This window comes from Mastigoproctus giganteus, chromosome 1, assembly GCF_048544385.1.
Source record: "Mastigoproctus giganteus isolate SK-2022 chromosome 1, ASM4854438v1, whole genome shotgun sequence".
Taxonomy (NCBI): domain Eukaryota; kingdom Metazoa; phylum Arthropoda; class Arachnida; order Uropygi; family Thelyphonidae; genus Mastigoproctus; species Mastigoproctus giganteus.
In genome coordinates this window covers 243,216,036-243,234,211 of record NC_143575.1, presented here as the reverse complement: position 1 = coordinate 243,234,211, position 18,176 = coordinate 243,216,036, and the positions used below count along the sequence as shown (strand labels likewise).

Sequence of the window (18,176 nt, the reverse complement as noted above, 5' to 3'; positions counted from 1 at the left end):
TTGTATTTTTCGGTCAGGCAGGTCTTAATTTCCTTGTGCTGTAACTGCTGAGCCTGCATCATCCCCAAGTATTTGTAGGCCTCTCCCTCTGCATGGCTTCGATCTCTTTACCACTCTGCAGCTGGTAGTTTCGGTTGACTAATTTTCCGTGACGCAATCCGTAGGTCTTGCACTTGTCTAGACCAAATTCCATCCTAATATTATTGCTGAATTCTTCGGTGATTTGGAGTAGTTGCTGAAGGTGTTTCTCAGTTCCCGCGTAGAGTTTGATGTAGTCCATGTACATCAGGTGGGTGAGGGTGTACAAGTTTTTCCTTCCTTCTTTGGGGTTATGTCCATACTTGCTGCCGTTGAGCATGGTAGCTGGCATGCTAGACATGGTTAAGTGCTAGACAGAACCACAATGTTCCATAACCGCGGCATCTATGGTTAATTGCTCCTTGCATCCTTTGCTCAGCCGCTTGCATCCTTTCTGCTGTTCAGCCTTTATGTTCTGGCTCTCCAAGTGGTCTGATATCTTCCTGGTTATGCAGCTGGTCAGGATCTTGTACATTGTTGGGAGGCGGGTGAATAGCCTATATTTCGCTGGGTTTCTTGTATCTTCGTCTTTAGGCTTCAGATATGTGATTCCATGAGTGAGAAACTTCAGAAGTGTCTCTGGGTGCTTTATCATTCTGGTGAACTGCTCGGGCGCCTCCGTAGCCAGGTGGGAAGGAGCAGCAGTGCGTAGCATACGCTTCTTGATTAGACCGGGGTTCGAGCCCGTCACCACCAAATACGGAAAATGTGGAAGGGTCAGGGAATGACCACCGCATATTTCAGAGCAATATGGCCTTAGTTGCTAATGCTCCTAAAAAAAAAAAAAAAAAAAGTGAACTGCTCTGCCAGGTGCTTGTGTGTGCAAGTGAGATTTTATACCAGTAGTTGTGGACGTTATCTATTCTTAGTGTTCTTCAGTTGTGAGAGTTCTTGATCGTCTGTTTTACTTCTTCTTCCCGAATCTACCATCCTCTCATTTCTTGTACGTCCTTGGTTTTCTTGCGTTCTAGTTCTATCCAGGTTGCTCGGCTGTTATGTCTTACTTCTCTGCTCCGTATATTTCCCCAGAATTCCTCAATCGTCTTCTTCTCGAGTGGTCCGTTCCCTTCCTCTCCCGTCTTCTCCGAGATTCCTGTAGAAGCCTCTTTGATCTTCATCGAAGATTCGGTTGTTTATTTTCCTCTGGGAGCTCTCCTTGTATCGGCGTAGTCTCTTGCTTAGTGCAAGGAGGTTCTGCTTCAATGTGACCAAGTACTCATCTATTCTCTTATTCTTTGTCTCATGTTTGCTGTGGATGCTGTCTCTCTTGAGGATGCTCTTCACTTTTCCAATCAATTTCTTACTTCTATTACTCCGTTGGTACTGGATCAATTGGCCTATCTTGACTCTTAATTCTTCCATCTTCTGTTGAAGTCTTCTTTCCCAAGCTGGTGGTTCCTTGTGTGAGACGAGGAGACTTCAAGCACACATGCAGCGAGTGTGGTAGGACCGCTGGACAAATTCAACCAAGGGGGAAATCACCAGGAGATTCATCCCAGATGTTAGCAGTGTCTATCCAAAATCCCCAATATGGTTTTCTCCAGGCCTGTATGCCACTTATTTGCTTACTGGTCATGGTTCAATAAAGGCAAAACTAACCTTTGGCCTGGAAGAGGACCCAACGTGCTCCTGTGGAGGAACTGAGGACTGGGATCGCCTCATGCACGAGTGCCCCCTCTACGATGACCTCCGCTGCCAGCTTATCACAAAGCTGACTTATATACCAAAAGGCAAAAAAAACCACCTACTGGATACTAAGGAAGAGTATCAAGTTCTCACCAACTATGCACAGCAGCTTTTCTCGAGGAGAAGACAACTATTCGCAGCAACGTGACAACCCTCTCAACTAATTGAACCCCGGAACCCTGATGGTACTGGAACAAGGCAGCTAAACTTGACCAGCATTACCATCATTGGTGTGAACTACCATACATTCTTCAAAGATGTCACTCGCCAAAGATAACTACCAAATAACTACCTTTGAATAGAGACAACCCACAAATTAAGACAATCTAAGAAAGATAAAAGGTTCGTATACTTCTGGACTTGACTCTCACAGATGTGACCAATAAGACAATCTCCTAAGACATGCCACCGGCGTGCCACGAGATGTCAACTGCTTTTCTTGGCCAACTAGCATTCTGAACCGGGTACCCTAACTTGGTTCACTTTCATTCCCCCTCCCCTTGTAGGGAGAGGGAGAGGGAGGGGACAGGTTTTCTTCTCCTCCCCCATCCCTGCCACCCCATTTTTTCTCCTGGTGGGGCGTGTCCCCACTGACCTTTCTGGGGTTGCCTTACCTATCATCCCCACATTTCTATCTGTCCCTCCTTCCTCAGTCTTCACCCCTACTCTAACTAAATATGCATTTTATTTATTTTTTATTATTTTTTAAAAATTTATTATTATTATTATTTTATTATTTTTTTATTTATTTATTATTTATTATTATTATTATTATTATTATTATTTTATTATTTTTCTTTTATTTTTTTACTTTATTTTTTATTATTTTTTATTATTATTATTACTATTATTATTATTATTATTATTATTATTATTATTTATTATTTATTATTATTTTTTTATTATTTTTTATTATTTATTTATTTATTTATCTTTTTATTTTTATTTTTTATCTTTTTTATTTTGTTATTTTTATTTTTTATTTATTATTTATTATTTATTTTTTTATTTATTTGTTTTATTATTATTATTTTTTATTATCATTATTATTTTTTTATTATTATTTTTTTTTATAGGCCCTTGCCACTGAAATCTTAGGAAATTAGGTGGCAGGGCCTGCCAGAGTACTTACTTCTAATGCGATCCCTCTATGCCTGACCTGCCTTCTCGGAGCTAAGTGTGGGTAACGGGGGGTCCCACTAGGGGCCCAATGGCTAAAAGGTCAGAGGAACAACACAACAGACATTACACAACATAAACATGTACCTTACACCTTTTAAAATCTTTGGCCTTCTCAGCGTTCTGTGTTTCACAAACAGAGTACACATCACGGAGATGGCGGGAACCCCTGGTGCCGTTAGACAATGAACACTTTACGGTACAATACACGGCTGTGTGGATGGCCTCCAGTGTTGCACAATTGCTGTCAAGGTAATGCGGTATTATGTGCCTGTTCAGGTGGTCTCTGACTCTCCACAAGTTCCTTTTCGGCCTCTGCTTCGGTATTATTATTAGTATTATTATTATTAGCCATATGGCTCAAGGCCTTATGCTTATTAGCCTTATGCTGCACGAGCCAAAAAAAAATTCCCGAGTTACCCTGAGAGAGAGAGAGAGAGAGAGAGAGAGAGAGAGAGAGAGAGAGAAGTAGAAAGGAATCACCAAGACATAGCAACACTAATTGTCTGAATTGCCTGAAGGCCAGAGCTGCGAACTGTTAATGCGTTCCCAGTTAAGCCTCTCGTAATCCGTCTGCTATATGGAAATTTTCTTTTCTACAGAAACTATTTAAAATGTAATTACCAAGGAGAATTCAAAAAATATCGCGAAATAGAAAATTTCGTTTAAACAAGTTTGTTAAACAGAGGTCCGACTTGTATGCACTGTGCTGCCACTTTATTATGTATTCCCCTGCTCTGCACACAAAGGGTTTGTCCCTCTGGCAAGTCACATGACCACAGTTGTGGATATACATACAGCAGAACAACCTTTCTAGTATCAGTTAAGCCTACAAACCGTAGCAAGAATGGGGAAAAGGAGTGATCTAACGAACTTCGAACATGGCATGGTTGTAGGTGCAAGACGACAAAACATCTCTGACACGGCAGTTCTGGACTTTTCACACACCATAGTTTCAAGGGTGTATCGAGAATGGCTTAACGAACAGAAAACATCCTCTAAACGGCACTCCTGTGGAAGAAAATCTCTTGTTGATTACAGAGGTCAGAGGAGGACAGTGTTTTTTGACAAGCGGAACCAGTGCTTTCGCACAACTCCGCATTTGGATATCTTGTGAAGTAAGACAGTACTGTCAAGGCCAGATAGCATACGTTAGTGTATGTTCATGTTTGCTTAGTGTGGGTTATGTTGTTCATCTGGCTGCTTAGCCTCTGGGGCACCACAGACAGATAGTTACCATCACTGCCACTGGGAGCCGAACCAGGTAAGTAGGAAGAGAACTCTGGCTGGCCAACACCGGGGTTAGCCTGAGCTTCCCAGGGAGAGCCCAAAAAAAAAATTTTTTTTTTTCTTTTTTTTAAATAGAAGAAGGGGTGAGAGACTGAGAAGCCCACAGGGGGAACTCTAACCCCAAAGGGGGTTGCCCACTCTACCTCAGGAAAAGGAGAAAGGATTGTGAGGTCAAGTGACCCACAAAGTCAAGTTGCCTAATGGCATGACCCTGCATTTGACAATTCAAATGCCAGTCCCACTCCCGGAGGAGTATTTATGTGAGTTCCTACTCAAGTAGGAAAATCAGATATTGTCCTATACCTCGAAGAGAAGAGGTGTCAGCAAGTGAGTGGATCCCACACTGGGCAAGGACCCAGCGTCAGCAGTTAAATCTTCTTTGGCCAAGGGTAACTTGTAGGCAATGAGCAGTGTCCCACACTGGGCACTGGTCAGAGGAGGATGAATTGTGCAAGCAAACAGACGGGCCACAATGTTGCACATCACGTCAGAATACCTTGGTGCGCAGAACAAAATATCGCAACGGACCACTAGTCGCACTTTGTCGCGAATGGGCTACAACAGCCGACGGCCACAACTCATACCTTTGTTATCAATGAAGAACAAGAGAGCACGCCTCCTGTGCGCACAGCTACACCAGCACTAGACTATAAAGGATTGGAAAACAGTTGGTTGGCCTGACGAGTCGAAGGTCCTGGTGCATCACTTTGATGGAAGGCTTAGAATTTAGTAAAAACAACATGAATCCCTGGACCCATCAGGTCTGACGACTACTGTGCAAGGTGTTGGGGCAGTGTTATGGTGTGGGGAATGTTTTCTTGGCACACGTTGGGTCCATTGATACCCGTCTGAATGCCACATCATACCTAAACATTGTTGCTGACCAAGTGCATCCGTTCATGTTGACAGTTTATCGTCAGTCAGATGGTTATTTCCAGCAGGATAATGCGCCAGTGCTAAAAGTCTGAATCACTATGCAATGGTTCCAGGAACATGACAATGACTTTTCTTTGTTGATCCAGGGACTGAGTGGCCCGCTCAGTCCCTGGATCTCAATCCTATTGAACATCTTTGGGATGAGCTGGAAAGGGCTGTTCGCTGCAGGCGAACAGCCCTTTTCAGCATCGAATCTCAAGGAACTGCGCAACACACTCACGTCGGCTTAGTATTCCATTCCTGCACAATGTTTTCAGCAACTTGTTCAATTCATGCCTAGACGAATTCAGGCTGTTTTGAAGGCTAAAGTAGCCTCAACACGCTAATAAGAATGTGTACCTAATGAAGTGGCAGCACAGTGTATTTCAAACTGCCGCCCATAAACGACGCTTACCTAGCCTACCCAATTGCGGCCGCCGTAGCTAGAGGAAATCGAAGTCGATGGACCTGGCTGTGGTTGAGAGTAACACAGTGGTATCGTCACTGTCCTCCTCACACCTTGTGGAAAAGGCCCGCGTTCGAATCCCGTCGATGACGCGAGGAACTTTAATGGGCTTTTTTCACTCAGTGGCTGAGTTAGTCGGTCTCAGCCGTAGATAGTAGTAGTGGCATGTGATGCAAGAAAACAAGTGTATGAGCTTATGCAGCATCAGCCAAAAAAAAAAAAAAAAAAATCACACCATTCCCTCCAAATGCCTGTCCAGTTCCTCCTTAAATTTATTCAACCTATCAACTTCCACAACGACAGATGGAAGTTCGTTCCAGCAATTAACCACCCGCTGGCTAAAGGCAAATTTCCGCACATCTATTCTACATCTGTCTTTTCTTAATTTGAAGTTATGCCCCCTTAGGTCCACTTTTTATCTGAATAAGTGGACGGATCCCATCAGAATTCAGCGTGCTCAACCCATTCAAGGCCTTATACACCTCAATCAGATCACCGCGCAGGTGCCTAGTCTCCAGCCACTGCAATTTGTAGAACTTAAGCCTCTCTTGGTAAGAGGATCCCTTCATTCCCCTCACCAATCTTGTAGTAGTAATAGTAGTAGTGGCGGCATGTGATGCAAGAAAGCATGTCTATGAGCTTATGCAGCATCAGCCAAAAAAAAAAAAGTTCCAGTTCATCCTTAAATGTATTCAACCTATCATCTTCCACAACGACAGATGGAAGTTTGTTCCAGAAATTAACCACCCGCTGGCTAAAGGCAAATTTCCGCACATCTATTCTACATCTGTCTTTTCTAATTTGAATTTATGAATTTGAATTTGAATTTGAATTAATCCCTTCATTCCCCTCACCAATCTCGTTGCCCTTCTCTGTACAAGCTCAAGTAAATCTACATCCTTCCTAAAATGAGGCCTCCAGACCTGTACGGAGTACTCAAGGCGTGGCCTGACCATTGCCTTATTCAAAGGGATAATCACCTCCTTTTCCCTGCTAGCAAAATTCCTATATATCATTGACAAAACCCCATGACCTGCCCTTGCAGCCTGTCTGCATTGCTCAGAAAACTTCATATCTGCCTGCAAATTACTCCCAGGTCTTTTTCATTTTCTACCACCTTAAGTGTAGTACCACACAGTTGGTACTTTTCTCGGGGTTACTTCTACCCATATGCAGTACTTTGCATTTGTCAAGGTTAAAATTCAGTTGCCACTTCTTACCCCATCTGCCCAAATTATCTAGATCCTGTTGCAGTCCTGCAAATTGCAACGGCTGGAGACTAGGCTACTGCGATATTAGTATTAGTATTAGTAGAGGCATTAGATGCAAGAAAGCAAGCTTATGCAGCATCAGCCAAAAAAAAAAAAAAACCACTTCCACTTCACCCCTCTGTTCGTTCAAAATACCTGTCCAGCTGAGACTTAAACTTATTTAGGCTATCAACCTCCACCACAAGGGATGGAAGTCTGTTCCACCAACCAACCACCCGCTGGCTAAAGGCAAATTTCCGCACGTCTATCCTACATCTGTCTTTCCTCAATTTGAATTTATGCCCTCTCAGGTGATTATTCTGAGCTAGAGGAAGAATCCCATCAGCATTGAGCATGCTTAAACCATTCAAGGCTTTATACACCTCTATCAGATCACCTCGCTGGTGCCTAGTCTCCAGACACTGTAATTTGCAAAACTTAAGCCTTTCTTCGTAAGAGCACCCCTTTGTTCCATTCACTAATCTTGTTGCCCTTCTCTGTACTCGTTCCAGCAGCTCTACATCCTTCTTGAAATGAGGCCTCCAGACCTGTATACAGTACTCTAGGTGTGGCCTGACCATCGCCTTATACAATGGAATAATCACCTCCTTATCCCTGCTGGAAAAATTCCTGTATATCATTGACAATACTCCATGAGCTACTCTTGCAGCCCGTCTGCACTGCTCAGAGAACTTCATATCTGCCTGCACAACCACCCCCAAGTCCCTTTCATTCTCTACCACTGTCAGTGTTGTACCACAGAGTTGATACGTTGCTCTGGGGTTGCTGTTTCCCATGTGTAGTACTTTACATTTGTCAATGTTAAACTTCATTTGCCACCTCTCAGCCCATCTGCTCAACCTTTCCAGATCCTGTTGCAGCAGCATAGTGTCAGTAGTGTCCTTGACAACCCTGCCAACCTTTGTATCTTCTGCAAACTTGGACATTAATCCCGATATACCATCATCAATATCATTTATAAATACAGAAAACAATAATGGACCCAACACTGAGCCCTGAGGGACTCCACTAATAACATCAGTCCACGATGAGCAGTGTCCATTGATTACCACTCTCTGTCTTCTCCCCCTCAACCACCCCTTTATCCATAGCAGCAATTTGCCTCCAATGTCACACTGCTCCAATTTGTGTAGCAGTCTTCCATGTGCAACAGTATCAAAAGCCTTTCTAAGATCCAAGTATATAATATCAAAGTTATTCCCTGCATCCAGTTCTTTTGTGACTGCATCATAGTATCGAATCAAGTTGGTCAGGCAAGACTTCCCCTTAACAAAACCATGCTGTGTCTGAGCTATAACTGAAGTCTTGTCTAAATGATCCTGCAGTGCTTCTTTAACCAGTGCCTCCATTAATTTTCCTGGAACAGAAGTTAAGTTCACAGGTCTATAATTACTTGTGTCAGCCTTTGATCTTCCTTTGTGAATTGGGGTCACATTTGCACATTTCCAGTCTATGGGTACCTCCCCTGAGTCCAAGGAAGCTCTCATAATTATGGCTAAGGGTTTGCTTACTTCCTTTGCTGCCTCCTTTAATATAACTGGATAGATCCCATCCACCCCGGGTGCCTTTCTTGTGTTTATCTTCAACAGTTTCTCCTCCACTTTGCTCCCAGTTATTTCAAGATTCTGTAGCTTACTGCTAGAGTTGAATACTCCTCTGGCATTCCCCTCGCTGAATAACTCCTCATGTGTGAATGTCGATGCAAAATATTCATTTAGTTTGTTAGCTACCTGAGCAGGATCATCAACACTTGACCCATCAATATCAAGTGGACCAATCTGATTCATCCCTTTCCTTCTAGAGTTTACATATGATATGATTGTGGTGTATAAGGCGTTGAATGGGTTGAGCACGCTGAATTCTGATGGTATTCTTCCACTTGTTCAGATGATGAATCTAACGGGGCGAAATTTCAAATTGAGGAAAGACAGCTGTAGAATAGATGTGCGAAAATTTGCCTTTATCCAGCGGGTTGTTAATTGCTGGAACAAACTTCCATCTGTTGTTGTGGAGGTTGTTAGGTTAAATAAATTTAAGGAGGAACTGGACAAACATTTAGAGCGAATGGTTTTTAAAAAATTTTTTTTTTGGCTGATGCTACATAATACGCTTGCTTTCTGGCATCACATGCCAACGTTGCTATTACTCTTACCAAATCAGTGCCATCCATCGTGAAGCAAGGAACCTGATGACCAGCGGCAATAATCAGACAACTGTGTGAAGATTTGCATTAAACATACAAAATAAGAATCTTTATTTCTCACAGTTTGAAAATGAACGTTGTAATACATATTTACCAAATTTTGTAATAAATGAATATATTTACATAGAAAAGCTAATGCTTTCGCAGGGAATGTATGTGCTTCATGTAAACCGAGTGTGTATTAACGAGATTTTACTGTAACCGAAGACAGCGAGTTTCAGTCAGGGGCAGATTGGCTATAAGACTTCGCGGGCCAACCCCAGGTGGGCCGGAGTTTGATGGAGGCTGTGTGATTTTGGCCATAAACACTAGTATGAGGCCGCTACAAGTTTTCCACGATAAGAATTTTTGCACTGCTCCTCTTCTGGTTTCGGTACGTCCATATTTAAATCTAGTTGCTAGAGTAGCACTCTGGTAATAAGATTTGGACCGTTTCATATAATGAGGTGTGGCGTTTTTCTGTTTATAACTAGGAAACCTTTTACTTTTACCGAGTTTCTTGGTAAAAGTATTTTCCAATCACAGTATATACCGAGATAGAGAGAGAGAAAAAAAGAAAAACACATTCCCTTCAAGTTACAATGTTTTTCTGTGAACACTGCACAACAATATGACATTACGTAGTATTTTATTTCCGCTTCCGTTCTTCAATGTGGTGAGGTACGTTGTTGACGAAAGTGGAATGGCGGTATGTTGTACTCGGCTGTATTTATTCTTTATTGTGTTGAATGTTTCTCTAATTTAAATATCAGTGCACAGCTTAGTTTATTAATTATGCACAACGTACAGCTTGCAAGAAATGTGGTAATATGACAGAAAATATGATCTGAAGTACTTCTTCTATGGTAAGATTTCAGGTTGCAAAATTTATGGTGTTAAATTTTGTGACAATCTATCAAAGAAAAACAACTGTGTTTTGTGTAAATTAATGACTTGGAAATGACTTAAGGAGTCAGTTCATGAACTGTATAGTCCGGAATTGGGAGGGTAATGGATAGCAGAGCTGCAGTGAATTTAAAAATATATATTTTATACTGATTTTGATTAAAAAAAAAATACAGTTATTTAAGCGGAACGAATAGGATCAACTCGCGTTTTTTCATAAGGGTTATTTTCATACTGCATTATTTGTATTTTTTTGTCATTCGTCAATTTAATCGTATGTTAAATTGCCGAATGACAAGTTAATATTCTTCTAAATGTCGTTTATTGGAAACATACACACAATTAAAAAAAAAAAAAATCCCATATAATTCTTCATATAACTTATTGCAAAAGAATAAGTGCACTGTAGAGTTTTCTATTTTTGGGGGCCAGCATTGCAGTTTTTGATAATATAATGCTGAAAATTTCGCCCGTGAGGTCAACAATTTCCATTGACCGAAGCTTTGGGAATGGAAATTCCTGGCATGATTTAGAACCAATTTAGCGTCTTGCTTTTGATATATGCTTCCGAGAATATATATTCGTTGTGTGTTCCTGTAATTGAACTTTATTTTCTGACAGTGTAAAAAAGTAAAATAAAAATAAACACTTGGGCACAGATGTTTCACGTGAGATATATGTGCTAGAGCACTGGCCTGTGATAATTCATAAATCTGAAATGGAAAGCTGTCCAGATTTTTAAATGAAATTGTAAAATGTTTAACAGCAGCAAGAAGCCAATGAAACTATAAATTAAGATATAAGTATATCATTAAAGTTTTTTTCAATATTAATATATTGAAAAATAAAATTTTGTTAACTAATGTTACCCCCTTTTGCACATACTATTTAGGTATGTGCAAAAGGGGGATATGCACTGGACATATTTTGGCTCTGACTTGAAAGGGGAGGGCGGGTGGATCCAAAAAATTCCTCAAACTTTCTGAGATTGTTATAATATAGTATTACTGATGATTTTTTGTAAAATATAAACTTCTGAAATGCTGAGGAAGTCCTCTAGGGAAAGGGGGGAGGTCTGGGTCCTCCCCCAGGAAGTTTTTTTTAGAAAATCATGATGCCCAATTTTCAAATTTAGGTTTTTTTTTTTTTTTTTTTTTTTACAAAGCCTTAAACAGATAGTCTGAATGATTTTTTTTCTGAGATCTCAAAAAAAAAAAAAAATTTTATCATTTTGAATGCTTGCTTGTTGAACAGAACACTAAGATATTTAAAGTTCACAAACTGCGTATCTTGTTGACTTTTCTGGACTACACTGGACTCTGGGGATATCAACATTTTCTAGAGAATGAAACTGTTTTGTGCCATTCCTTTAAACAGCCTTCCTCTTCAAACTACTAAGATGAAGTATTGCATTTCTCATGGGTATGCTACGACTTTCAAAAAAGTCTGAGATCTCTGTGCACCCCCTTACCCCCTTATTTTTTTTAGTGAAAATAAGCACAATCCGGGCCTGATTGTAACTCTAGGGACATAACCAGACTACACTGATTGTAACTCGAGGGACATAACCAGACTACACTGATGTAACTCTAGGGGCAACCAGATGCTATGGTCAGAGGAGTTCCTAGAGAATGCGACACCAAGGTCCAAATCGCAATTTGGTGTCCCCCTTTAAAATTTTCTTCATATGTGTATGTGAGTTTCAGGTTTTCAGGCACCCCCTGAATATTGTGGCCTGGGTGCAGTTTATCCCTGGAACCCTTGGGATGGCCCACCCCTGATCACAGTGCTTTATTGATGCATGTGCATGCAGCCTTCTTTCTATGGGAATCTCAGCATATGCATGTATTGTCACATGTCAAATGATTCAACAGTTAGTAAGTTTATGGTACTGGTTAATTAAAGTGTGTTACCCTTAAGAAAAGTTTTATTATTTTTTGTGGGCACATACAATAAATAAATTAAAAATGCTGAAACAATCAGCAATATACTCAATGGTAGGTAAAAGAATATCTTTATTTAGCAAAGTAGCAAAAGATCAACATTACATATATTATTTATTATGCAGAGGTAATATTAAAGTATGAAATAAAGCAAAAGATGACCTTGTTTAACACATTGTAACTGAGAAACAAACTCAGTCAAAGAAATGCATCATGTTTGTTTGCTTAGCATAGATCTGTTTTTTAAAAAGGAAATTAGTATGAAAATGATAGTTTCTGCTGCTTAATTATGTGTGATTTTCCTTTTAGTGAAACATCATAATAGTTTAACCCCTGGAGGGCACATAACTTTTAGAAACACCATCCACATGTGGGGATCGATGTATTCCTCAATTTTCAGTATTTTTTTTTTTTTTGCTAATAAACTATATAGCCCCCAAAAACAAACTATTTTTATATTACTAGCAGCTGTTTATAAAAAATAAATTCCTAAGGAAGGTGGATTTTTCAGCCATTCTGATATCTCAGTTTTAAAAGCAAATAGTGTGAAAATATTTCACATTGAATTTTTTCCCATTTGTAAAGAATAGTGTAGTCCTTCAGAATATCTAATATCATGTTTATATGTATAATACTTATTTTTAATAAAAAATTTAAATATACAACTCTCAAAACAATTATGACATGGCCCAACATCAAGATTTATTCATTTTCACAAAAAAATGAATAAATCTTGATAATAAATATCTTGATATTTATTATCAAGATATTTATAATAAATAATAATAAATTTATAATAAATAATAATAAATTTATAATAAATAATAATAAAAAATAATAAATCTTGATTGTTGAATGAATAAATCTTGAATAAATACTTCAGCAGAACACCTTGTAAATACTGTAATTATAATGTGTACAGAAAGGGTAGACATGACAAGAGGTGAGGGGAGAAGTAATGCTTTTAGTTAAGAAGCACATGGATTCTAAAACATTATAACCAGTTTATACAGGTTTCCATTGTAACATTGAGTCAGTCCTTTGTGCCATAAAGAACACTGCAAAGACAAAAGAGTTGGGGGGGGGGTCTGTTCTAGGCCAAATGACCGATAAGTAGAATGAACAACTATTAATACTGCCGTGTGGCATTAAGGGCAAGTTACTGCTATTGATAAAAGGATGGTTGAGTGGGAAAAGACAGATTGGGTATCAGTGGACACTGCTTTGTGGATTAATGTTATCAGTGGGGTCTCCCAGGGTTTGGTGCTGGACCCACTGTTATTTTCTACCATTTATCAATGATATTTATGAAGGTATATCAGGCTTAATGTCTTAAGTTTGCAACTGATACAAAGTTTGGCACAGTGATTATTTACAAAAATCAGGGTAAGCTACTGCAACAAGATCTAAAAAAAATTAAACAGATGGACTGAGAAATGGCAGTTGAAGTTTAACATTGACAAATGCAAGGTACTGCATATGGGTAGCATTAACCCCAATGTAATGTACCAACTATGTGGTACTCCACTCAGGGTAGTGGAAAGGGAAAAAAAACCTGGGGATAATTGTGCAGTCAGATATGAAGTTCTCTGAGCAGTGGAGATAGGCTGTCAAGACAACTCATCGGGTTTTATCATTGATATACAGGAATTTTGCTAGCAGCGATAAGGAGGTGGTTATCCAATTGTATAAGGCAATGGTCAGGCCTCTTCTTGAGTACTGCATACAGATCTGGAGACTCATTTTAGGAAGGATGTAGAGCTGCTGGAATGAGTACAGAGAAGGGATGAGATTGGTGAGGGTAACAAAGGGTTGCTCTTACCAAGAAGACTTCAGTTTTGCAAATTGCAGCATCTGGACTAGGCACCTGCGAGGTGTTTAAGGCTCTGAATGGACTGAACAGGCTCAGTGCTGATGGGATTCTTCCTCTTGCTCAGACTACACATGCACCTGAGAGGGCATAAATTCAAATTGAAGAGGGATGGTTGCAGTGGCCTTTAGCCAGTGGGTAGTTGATTGCTGGAAAAAACAGTTGTTCCCTGAGTTGTTGTGGAAGTGGATAGCTGAAATAAATTCAAAGAAGAACCAGGAAAAGTATTAGAAGGAATGGATAGATGAAATGGAAAGTTTTTTTTTTTTTTTAGGCTGATGCTGTATAAGCTTGCTTTCTTGTATCGTATGCCTCTACTAATGCTAATTTATTGAAAGCATTGACAACCGTCAAGGATAAAGAGAAGAGTTTTTGTTCTTGAACTTGTGATTGTAATGGGCTTAGATGTTTTTTAAACTCTTTTCAGTAGGACTAACTGATGTGTCTGAAAAATGTAAATACCAATTGTCAAGTGTTCAGAAATGTAATCATAGAGGGCATTAAGCATTTTATACCAACTTAGGGATATTCTTTAAATTTAGACCATAATGGATATTAGAACTGGTGAGCTTATTGGTAGAGAAAAAAGATGCATGGAATATATATAAATTTTCAGAGATAGTCATACAGTAAGTACAAACTAGTGTGTTATCAAGTTAGTGAGTTGGCAGGCTAAATATTTGGCTGTTTTTAGCTAAGCATGAAAAGAAAAGCAGCCAGGAATTCTTTGCATATGTTAACATTAGAAGAAAATTGGTCCACTGGATACAACTGGTATCACTATTGATGATCCTGTTTGCTGATAAACTGAATAAATATTTTGCTTCCACATTCACATGAAGTTTTTAGAGATGGTGTTAGAACTCTAATACTGATAAGGAATTAAGTGATTTTATAGTAACAGAAAGTAAGGTGAATGAGAATTTGCTGCAGCTAAAAAGGAACAAAGCATTTTTGTTCATAATGAACAAATAGCTGTCATAATGAAAGCATCCTTACAGTAAGGAGAAGTTCTTGCAGATTGGAGATGTGCAAACATATCTCCTATTTTAAAGGATGGTTCAAAGGGTGAAGTGACTATAGACCTGTAAGTTTAACCCATGTGCTAGGGAAAGTAATCTTTCATTAATTAAGGAAGTAATGCAATCATTAATTAGAGTAATCTTGATGGGCATGGAGCCATAAAATAATTACAGCATGGATTTGTTAAAGGGAGATCGTGTCTCACCAATCCAATTAAGCTACTATGAAATTGTTGCAAAGGAACTGGATGCAAAGACTAATTTTGACATTGTATGCTTAGACCAGTAAAGATAAGTATTAAAAAATACTTAGATTCAGTAAAGCCTTTGATACGATACCACATGATTATTGCATAAATTGGAGCATTGTAGGGGGCAAGGGAAGTGGCCATTATAAGGCCATTGCTTTTTGGATTAAAATGAGCAGGATTCCATGTGGATGGCACACTATGGCCATAGTTGCCGATGCGCCTAATACATCCCTAAACCAACATCCACGTGGGTTGGTATTGGGCTCTTTACTATTAATATTTATTAATGGTACTGATTTAGGTATTTCTAGTTTGACCTCTAAGTCATTCAGTGTTGATACAGAGGTGGGTTATTTGAATAATATCCTGATAACTATCAATGGTTATTGATCAGAATATTCTTCAAATAGGCCTATGCAGTTGGGAAAGTTATGACTCAGAATACCTGCAGTGGAATACAACAGCTGTATATGACCAAAATGTTATTAAAATAAAACAGGATAAAATATGATGTAAAAATAAAATACACTGTGACACCTGTAGAGTTAAAAGCGATAAAAATATAAATAAATTAAAATACATAATACTAAAATATATATGAAATATTACAAATTAAAGCGATAAAACAACACTAGCTTTCAAAGGCAATCACCTCTTTGAGAAAGGAGGTGGTCACGCTTTTATCATATCCTTAAATAATATCAGTAGGATCACAGCTCGCTGCACATATTACTGTAGGAGCATGGGAATTATCCTCCATACTTGCATGAAGACCAGAAATGGGTCGGGAGTGTGCCAGGAGGAACTGTTCATCCCATCCAAGAATTACAGTTTCAAAGAGGGGGTTGAATATGGACTCCCCAATCTCTATTGATGGTATTATGTTCTGAAGAACAAATCCACAAGCTCTCGAGCCAGTTCCAGTTTCGATACCCATGCGAATGAACAACGATGACAGCATTGACTGGAGAAATTTGGTGGTTTCCTCCTAGAAGTGTTCAGCTACGGCAGATTTCCCATAGTCTGTGGTCTATTGCACTAGTACAGGGGTGGCTAACGAGTCGATCGCGGCTTTATTTTCTGTCGATCAGGACAAATTTTAAATATACAGGCATACCTCGAATAACGAATAGGATGCGTTCCACGAAATTACTTCGTTAAGCGAAACTTCGTTTTCAGAGGTAAAAATACTATGGCCAGAATAGGGATACGTTGCTACGTAAAGAAAATGAAAAGCTTTTTTTTCGGACAAAGAAAAGTTTTATTAAATAAACAGTCAACTTACATACAAAGTGAAATCACATTTTAAAATACGAGTCTAAAGGTAATTGTTTATGCTCTTTTTCTCTTTCATTTAACAATTGCCTATACGGAGTTATTGCATTTAACACTGATCGCTTAACAATAATACTTCTTCCTAAATCAGGATCATTTTTACTAAAAAAATTTAAAACGTTTTCAATGTCATTTAAGCACCTTTTTAAATCTTTGGTTGTTAACACTTTTTTCGGCAGGAACTTCTTTAACTTCGTCTTCATTGCTAACAAGGTTTTCTAAATCTTCCACTGAAAAACCATCATCTTCTGCATTCAATAAATTTCTAACATCCTTTTCATCGACATTTTCGAAACCTATTGATTGAGCCATCTGGATAACTTCATTTCTATTTTCTTCTTCTAGTACAACTTCTGCCATATTTTGCGCCAAACTCCATTTAAGCATTTCTTAGTGACTTCTTTCCAAGAACTATCAATGTTTTCAATTGCGTTTTTAATGGTGTAGTTTTTCCAAAAAGTTAACTGTCATTTCCTCTTTATCCTCTAGTTCAGTTAAACTGCTTAATGTTCGACGCAGATAATAAGCTTTAAATGATGCTATTACTCCCTGATCCAATGGTTGAATCAGGGAAGTTGTGTTTGCTGGAAGAAACACAACTTTGACAGGAATGCATGTGTCCAATGTGTTAAGATCAGTAGGATGTCCCGGAGCATTGTCTAACAACAAAAGAGCTTTTTCTTCAAAGTTGTTTTTTTGACAATACCGTTTTACTTCAGGACAAAAGTGGTTAACAAACCAATCAGTAAATAACTCCTTGGTAACCCACGCTTTTCTATTTGCTTTCCATATTACAGGTAAATTCATTTTTATGTTACCTTTTAACGCCCTCGGATTTTCTGAATGGTAAACTAATAACAATTTTAATTTATAATCGCCAGAGGCATTTGATCCAAAGAGTAACGTTAAACATTCTCTCAGATATGCCAGACAAGCTGTACTTGCTACCTGGGAGTCTAAAACGCTGATGGAACTGATATTCGGGTGACACTCAAGTCAAGTGGACCCAATTTCGGCGAAGTCCGGACGGTCTGTGACAACCAAATCCTCTGCTTGCACCTTCACGATGGTGGGACTGTTAGTAATCCTGGGTATAACCTCCATGCACAAGCACATGGTGGGTGACCACCCAGGTGTGAACCAACGTAAGCAGGGGTCGAGGTGTGGCGCCCACACCACATGGAGGAATGCCGCCCCTCTATGTTACCAGGCAGTACTAGGTGGTAGATGACTCTCATCAACCGGCGAAATACCACCACTTTGCTTATTGGAGGCTTGAAGTGGTGGAACCCATGTTTAGTCTCTAGAGCTAAGTTCCGGTCAACCCTTCCCTATCTCTTCCATCATGCAGTATGATTGATGACTTTTGAGGTTATGATGAACGTTGTGGCGAGATCCAATATTCCTTACATTTCGAGGGTACAGCTCTAAAACGGTTTTCGCAGGCCGGCCGCTAGTTAGTACACCGGACCGAACCTATTGGTAACTCTCTAGGAGGCTTCCGGATCAGCTAGTGTATAATCTTGCTACCTCTACTCTGCCAGATAGTGACTGGAGGGAGTCCGAGTAGTGTGTATGCGGGGAGCATTGTCGAGGCCACGTTATGTCAAGGATCTGGGTATATTCTTCCCACATGTACGCCATATCCAAAAATTTCATTACTTCATACAGCATGTCCCACCCACTTTTTCTTACTATTGAATACACCATGAATTGTCAAACTAATAGAACAAGCTTATCTGCGAAAAGATCTAAACCTCCCAAGGATTTCCTAATTCATTT

At 39.4% G+C, this 18,176-nt stretch overlaps 1 protein-coding gene across 2 annotated transcripts in view; it reads left to right on the top strand.

Moving 5' to 3' along the window:
- The first annotated feature begins 9,686 nt into the window (after window positions 1-9,686).
- LOC150091711 (uncharacterized) overlaps window positions 9,687-18,176 on the top strand; it is a 295,133-nt gene continuing 286,643 nt past the window's right edge. Inside the window, exon 1 of one of the 2 annotated variants that reach the window (XM_090376590.1) lies at window positions 9,687-9,776. The gene's annotated coding sequence lies outside the window, so the exon portion shown is untranslated. Of the gene's footprint in view, window positions 9,934-18,176 lie in introns of both variants that reach the window. The other variant, XM_090376580.1, reaches the window with a different exon arrangement.